We start from the raw sequence: 7,214 nt of genomic DNA on the forward strand, positions 1-7,214 counted from the left end.
TTTGCCTCCTCTATGTCTAAACCTTTGAGGAGTGGTCTAGAGAAGGCTCGCTTGTACAATTGGTCTCCAATCATGACATAAGCATGGGCTCTTTTCTAGACCAGCCGTGCTTCCTCCAGATCTACTGGTAATATGTTTTGTTGAAGATAACTAATCATTGGTGCCCTCCAATCAATTATCTCCTCCCTATTATTTTACAGATCTATTAGGGCCATCAGGAAGGTCTGCGCAATTGACTGATCTAGCACCCAAGTGGTCAGAGAACTGGCCATTTTGGTTAATTCATCAACTCGACTATTCTCAGCTCTAGGGATCTTGGTTATCGTAACCTCCTTGAAATCCTCCATTTTTTCGTATGCCTCTTGATATACCTGTAACTTGTCGTTGTTAACCTCGAAATTGCCTGCTACTTGCTGAACCACCAATTGAGAATCTGAGTACACGATCACCCTGACAACTTCTATATGCCTAGCAGCCTGCAACCCTGCTAATAAGGCCTCATATTCTGCTTCGTTATTGGTAGCTCTAAAATTTAATCGGACAGCTAATTGTAATATATCCTCTTGAGGTGATACCAGAAGGAGTCCTACGCCACTACCCTGTTGCGTAGCCGACCCATCCACATAAAATTTCCAAGTTTCCTCAGAATCTGCTTGATGGACCTCTGTTAAGAAATCTGTCAGGGCTTGTACTTTAATAGCAGTGCGAGGTTGGTATTGTATATCGTATTCTCCTTACTCGGTAACCCATTTGATGAGGCGACCTGCAACTTCCACATTAGTGAGAGCTTTCCCCATGGTGCTGTTAGTCAATACGACAATGGGATGTGCCAAAAAATAAGGTCTTAAGCGACGAGCTATGAGCACCAATCCGTAAACTAATTTTTCCAAGGCTGTGTACCTGGTTTTAGCTCCCTTCAGCAAGTGACTAAAAAAGTACACTGGCCATTGTACATTGTCCTGTTCCTTTACCAATACCGCCCCCACGACCTCGTGGGTGGCTGAGAGATATACCCAGAGTGTTTCCTTGATCACGGACTTGAACAGGGAAGGCAGGGTTTCTAGATACTTCTTTAGCTCTTCGAAGGCTTGAGTACACTCCCGTCTCATTGAAATTTGGCAGCTTTTCTGAGCACTTTAAAGAAGGGTGTCGCTCGATCTGCTGATCTGGAGATAAATCTAGACAGAGCTATTATCCTGCCTACTAACTTCTGCTCCTCCTTTAAGTTTTGAGGAGCTTTCATATCTCGGAGTACCTAAACTTTCTCGGGATTGACTTCAATTCCTCGCTCGGTCATAAGATACCCTAGAATTTCCCTCCCCGAGCTTCGAACAAGAATTTTAACGGATTTAACTTCAATCCATACTGTCTGAGAGTGCGACATGTTTCTTCCACATCGATAATCAGGTTTATGGCCAAATTGGACTTGATGAGAATATCATCCATATAAACCTCCACATTTCTCCCGATCTGCTCTCGAAATATCTTGCCCATCATCCTTTGATATGTAACTCCTGCATTTCTTAGCCCAAAAGGCATGACCATATAACAGAACGTGTCATCTGCTGTGATGAAGCTAACTTTTTCTTGATCCTTTGAGGCTAAGGGAATCTGATGATATCCTTGGTAAGCATCCAATATGCAGATTCTTTCACAACCGACCGTGGAGTTTACCATCTGATCGATTCTAGGCAATGGATAAAAATTCTTAGGGCTAGCGCAATTGAGATCCCCGAAGTCAATGCAAACTCTCCATTTATTGTTGGGCTTGGCCACAAGAACTATGTTAGAAAACCAAGACGGGAATTGTACTTCTCTAATATGACCGACTTTCCTGAGCTGATCCACTTCCTCTCGGATGATTTTATTCTGCTCGGCCGAAAAGTTCCTCTTCTTATGTTTGACAGATCAGGAATCAGGCAGGAGATGTAGCTTATGTTCTGCCACTTCAGGTTTAACCCCTAGCAACTCCTCTGGGGACCAAGCGAAGACATCCTTGTTGCACGTCAGACATTGGATCAAATCCGCCTTGAGATCAGTGGGCAAGTCACTTGCTATACAGGTGAGGCTTTCCGGGCGATTGGGATGAAGCTGGACCTCCTCCCAAGGAATGAGCTCCTTTGCTACAGAGAGAGGCTCTTCTTGGATGGCGTAGATACTGCCATCCTGAGTTTTGTGTGCTTTGCGGGCCTCTACTCTAACCATATCGATATAACATCGATGCGAGACCCGTTGCTCTCCTTTAACTTCCCTGACTTGGTCTCCCACGGGGAACTTGATTTTTTGATGAAAGGTGGAGATCGCCGCTCGGAATTCATGTAATGTCGGTCTGCCCAGAATGACATTGTAGGACGAGGGTGAATCTACTACGATGAAGGTGCTTCTCCTTGTTCGCACCAGGGGCTCACTTCCCAGAGATATGACCAACTTGATCTAACCCATGAGCTTTACTTCGTTGCCTGTGAAGCCGTATAGAGAGGTAGCTACCGGTTGGAGCTCGCGGGCATCTATTTGCATTTCTTCAAACACTGTTTTAAATAACATGTTGACAGAGGTACCGGTGTCGACAAAAACTCGGGATATGCGGCTATTGGTGATGACAACTTTGATGATGAGAGCATCGTCGTGGGTTGTGGTCCGAAGCTGATGACAGGACCAGCTGCTTGTTCTTGGTTGCATCCAACAGCATGAATTTCCAAACGTCGCTCATGCGACTTCCTTGCCCTACCTGAATCTCCATTCGTAGGCCCTCCAGAAATCATGTCTATCTCCCGGATGGCCGCATTACCTCGATTTTCCTCCTCTCAAGCTTCTCCTTGATCCCGGGCACTTCCCTGCTACTGACCATTTGGCCCCACTCAGTCTGATCGGGGAATGCTGGCTTGCCATGCTGCGGTATGTTGATCGTCTATCATTTTCTGAACTTGGGGAGCCAGCTTGGGCATCAGTAGGCCTAACTCAGCAGCTCGTTGGGAGTCGTAGGCGAATTGGAAGCAATCGTTGGTAGCGTGCGTATGGGGCCTATGGTAGGTACAATAGCGAAGACTCCACGGACCAGGTCTGGGAGCATGGACTGCGGCCACCCGGGGGACCGGTCGGGAATGTCGGGTCTCCCGGGCACGCGGAAGAGGTTGAGCCAGGGGCTAGGGTGTTCTCTTCTTTGGCTTGTTAACGGAGGGGGAGCATGGATTGCGGCCACCCGGGGGACTGGTCGGGAATCCTGACCAGGTGGAAAGGGTGGTCGGGTCTCCCGGGATTGCGGAAGAGGTTGAGCCGAGGGATGGGGTGTTCTCTTTTCTGGCTTGTTAACGGAGGAGGGTGTTTTATCAACCTTCCTTCGTGCTGCCTGTGCTTCCTCTACATTGATATAACTGGCAGCCTTCTCCAGCATCTCATCGAAGTTCTTTACAAGATTTATGATGAGGTCTCTGAAAAATTCTCCCTCTACAAGTCCATGAGAGAAAGCGCTCATCAATATCTTTGAGGTGACAGAGGGAACATCCTGGGCCACCTGATTAAAGCGCTTGATATAACTCCTTAGAGGCTTGGCAGGTCCTTGCTTGAGGGCGAAAAGACAGTGGTAAGTTTTTTTATATTTCCTACTACTGGCGAAATGACATAAGAAAGCAGTTTTGAAGTCCTGAAAACAAGTGATGGACCCGTGTGATAATCCATCAAACCATTTTTGTGTAGAGCTAGATAAAGTATTCAGGAACACCCGGCACTGGACATCATCACTATATTGATGCAACAGTGTCGCATTCCTGAATTTGCGAAGATGGTCCTCAGGGTCCTTGCTACCGTCGTATTCTCTGATAGCGGGGGGCTTGTACCCTTTAAGCAACCTTTCTTATAAGACCTTTAGGGAGAAGGACACTTGTTTTTCATGTTCTATCCTTGGCTCTTCCCTGAGGACAATGGCCTTTCCCTTCTTAGAGTCCCTGGGCGGGGAACTCTCAGCTATGGAAGCTTGTGGTTGCTCATTCTTTTGATTGTAGCCCTCGGGGGTCCCACTGGTAGAAACCCAGACCAGGCTCCCGATAAAAGGTCGGGGGAAACTCCTCAGGCTGCTTTTTTTTAGATCCCCGATTAGAAATATTCGTTGGATCCTTAGACACTTCTGACATTTTATGTGGTGGAGAAACAGTGATTTGTTTTGCCGAAGTTGCACGCCTTTTGACCTCTCTGAATAGCTTGTATTCTCCAACGGTCATGGTTACGTTGATTTTGCCAGTCTCATCTTTCTTCACATTCTAGAACAGGTAAATGTGTTCCCACAGACGACACCAAATTGATCCTTTCCGGAATCTGAGTCAGATGGAGACCGGCTATGTTGTCGTTAGCATTGACGGAGACTTTCCACGAGTGTAATGTTGCACACGCTAGTCCCACAGGTTGCTGACAGGGGGTGATGACGAGGACCGAGAGGCGGGAGTTCCCTGCACACAATCAGACGCGCACCCTCCACGTTAGGGACCAAGAACCAAGGAAAAAGTCCCCGGAGCATGCCCTCCGACGCTCAAGTCAGGTACTTTTTTCCCAGAAGAACAGTAAATTACAGAAAGTAGAAGATAGATGCGAAAAGGTGAGAGAGCGTACCTGCATAAGGGAGAAGACACCCCTTTTTATATGACAATGCGTACTTCTGGTTTCTGGCAAATGTCAGGAAATGTCGGGTGTCAAACCTTGACTGGGGGATAAGCGACGCCTAGCATCCTATCGTGGGTTACTGGAAGGTTCTTTCAGCAATGAATCACGGACCATTGGAATATACCCTAACGCACATCAATTATTCTCTAACAGGCGGTTACGAATCTCTGGCTTATTTGTCGGGTCCAACCTGTAGGAAGAAGCTCTTGCTGACCAGCCGTCTGAGGACTCAGTTTTGTTATAACTGTGTACCCTGCGAGGAGATCTGTAACGACCCAGCCCTTTTGGCCTCTTGGGCGGCCCTTGTGGCAGCCCAACTGGCGGCCCTTATGTCGTCGGCCCATTTGGCGACCTCTCATGTCGTCGACCGACGACCCTTTGGCTGTGCCGTTACTCACTAGGACTTTCCACCCCTGGCCAGTGGATTTTTGCCTCCCCCAGGATTCGAACTCGAAACCTCCAGGCTTAAGTATTAGAGTTTATGAATCCTGGTAACCAAGTGAGATGATCTCACTTGGTTACCAGGATTCATAAACTCTAATACTTAAGCCTGGAGGTTTCGAGTTCGAATCCTGGGGGAGGCAAAAATCCACTGCCAGGGGTGGAAAGTCCTAGTGAGTAATGGCACGACCGACAGAGAGGTCGCCAAAAGGGCTGGGTCGTTACAATAAAAGGCACCTTTTTATTGTAACGACCCGACCCTTTGGCCTCTTGGGCGGCCCTTGTGGCGGCCCAACTGGCGGCCCTTATGTCGTCGGCCCATTTGGCGACCTCTAATGTCGTCGACCGACGACCCTTTGGCCGTGTCGTTACTCACTAGGACTTTCCACCCCTAGCAGTGGATTTTTGCCTTCCCCAGTATTCGAACTCTAGACCTCCAGGCTAAGTAGTAGAGTTTATGAATCCTGGTAACCAAGTGAGATCATCTCACTTGGTTACCAGGATTCATAAACTCTAATACTTAAGCCTGGAGGTCTAGAGTTCGAATCCTGGGGGAGGCAAAAATCCACGGCCAAGGGTCGTCGGTCGATGACATTAGAGGTCACCAAATGAGCTGACGACATAAGGGCCGACGGTCGACGACATGAGAGGTCGCCAAATGGGCCGCCAAATGGGCCAAGAGGGTCGGGTCGTTACAATAAAAAGGCGATCTCACTTGGTTACCAGGATTAATAAACTCTAGTACTTAAGCCTGGATGTCTAGAGTTCGAATCCTGGGGGAGGCAAAAATCCACTGGCCAGGGGTGGAAAGTCCTAGTGAGTAACGGCAAGGCCAAGGGTCGTCGGTCGACGACATTAGAGGTCGCCAAATGGGCCGACGACATAAGGGCCGACGGTCGACGACCCGAGGGTCGCCAAATGGGCCAAGAGGGCCGGGTCATTACAAGATCTGTCCAGGAAATCCCTACCGGTCTATCCAGATAAGCATAACCTGACCTATATATAAGTCTCGATCTGTAAATCCTGACCCGCATAGCCTGACTTGTACGTCTCGGTCTGTAAATCCTGATCTGCATAGCCTGACCTGGAAGTTTGGTTCTATAGGTCCTGACCCGCATAGCTTGACCTATAAGTCTCAGTCTGTAAATCCTGACCCGCATATCCTGACCCGGAAGTCTGGTTCTATAAATCCTGACCCGCATAGCCTGACCTGTACGTCTCGATCTGTAAATTTGGACCTGCATAGTCTGACCCGGAAGTCTGGTTCTATAGATCCTGACCCGCATAGCTTGACCTGTAAGTCTCGGTCTGTAAATCCTGATCCGCATATCCTGACCCCGGAAGTCTGCTTCTATAAATCCTGATCTACATAGCTTGACCTGTAAGTCTCGGTCTGTAAATCCTGACCTGCATAGCTTGACTCGGAAGTCTGGTTCTATAGATCCTGACCCGCATAGCCTGACCTGTAAGTCTCGGTCTATAAATCTTGACCTACATAGCCTGACCCGGAAGTCTGGTTCTATAGATCCTGACCCGCATAGCCTGACCTGTAAGTCTCAGTTTGTAAATCCTGACCTGCATAGCCTGACTTGCATTCATCCTAAACTCCCAATCTGGGCCTTTTGCCCGAGTAACCCATCTTAGTTTCTGGCCCGGGACTCTCGACCCCGTGTTAGCTGGGTAACGACCCTTAAACATTATAACTTTTTAGTGGGGCAATATATCCTCTTGACCTTTGGCTTTTATGTTACTTTGACTTCTGATTGCCACATTCCCTTGACCCCTGACTGCTACGTCCCTTTGACTTCTAACTACCACGTCCCCTTGACTTCTGACTGTCACGTCCCCTTAACCGCTGACTGCCACGCCCCCTTGACTTCTGATTGCCACGTCCCCTTGTCTCCTGACTGCCACGCCCCCTTGACCCCTGATTGTCATACCCCCTTGACTTCTGACTATCACGTCTCCTTGACCATGTCCTACCTTTATGCACCGTATCACAGATGATATCTAATTTATTTTAGATTTTAAATTTTTAAAAATTAATTTTTCTTTGTATAAATCTTTAATTCATGAATATATCCCCTCAACACATTACAATACTTTATAAATATTTAAATTTA

The sequence above is a fragment of the Zingiber officinale genome, chromosome 9A (genome assembly GCF_018446385.1).
Source record: "Zingiber officinale cultivar Zhangliang chromosome 9A, Zo_v1.1, whole genome shotgun sequence".
Classification (NCBI taxonomy): domain Eukaryota; kingdom Viridiplantae; phylum Streptophyta; class Magnoliopsida; order Zingiberales; family Zingiberaceae; genus Zingiber; species Zingiber officinale.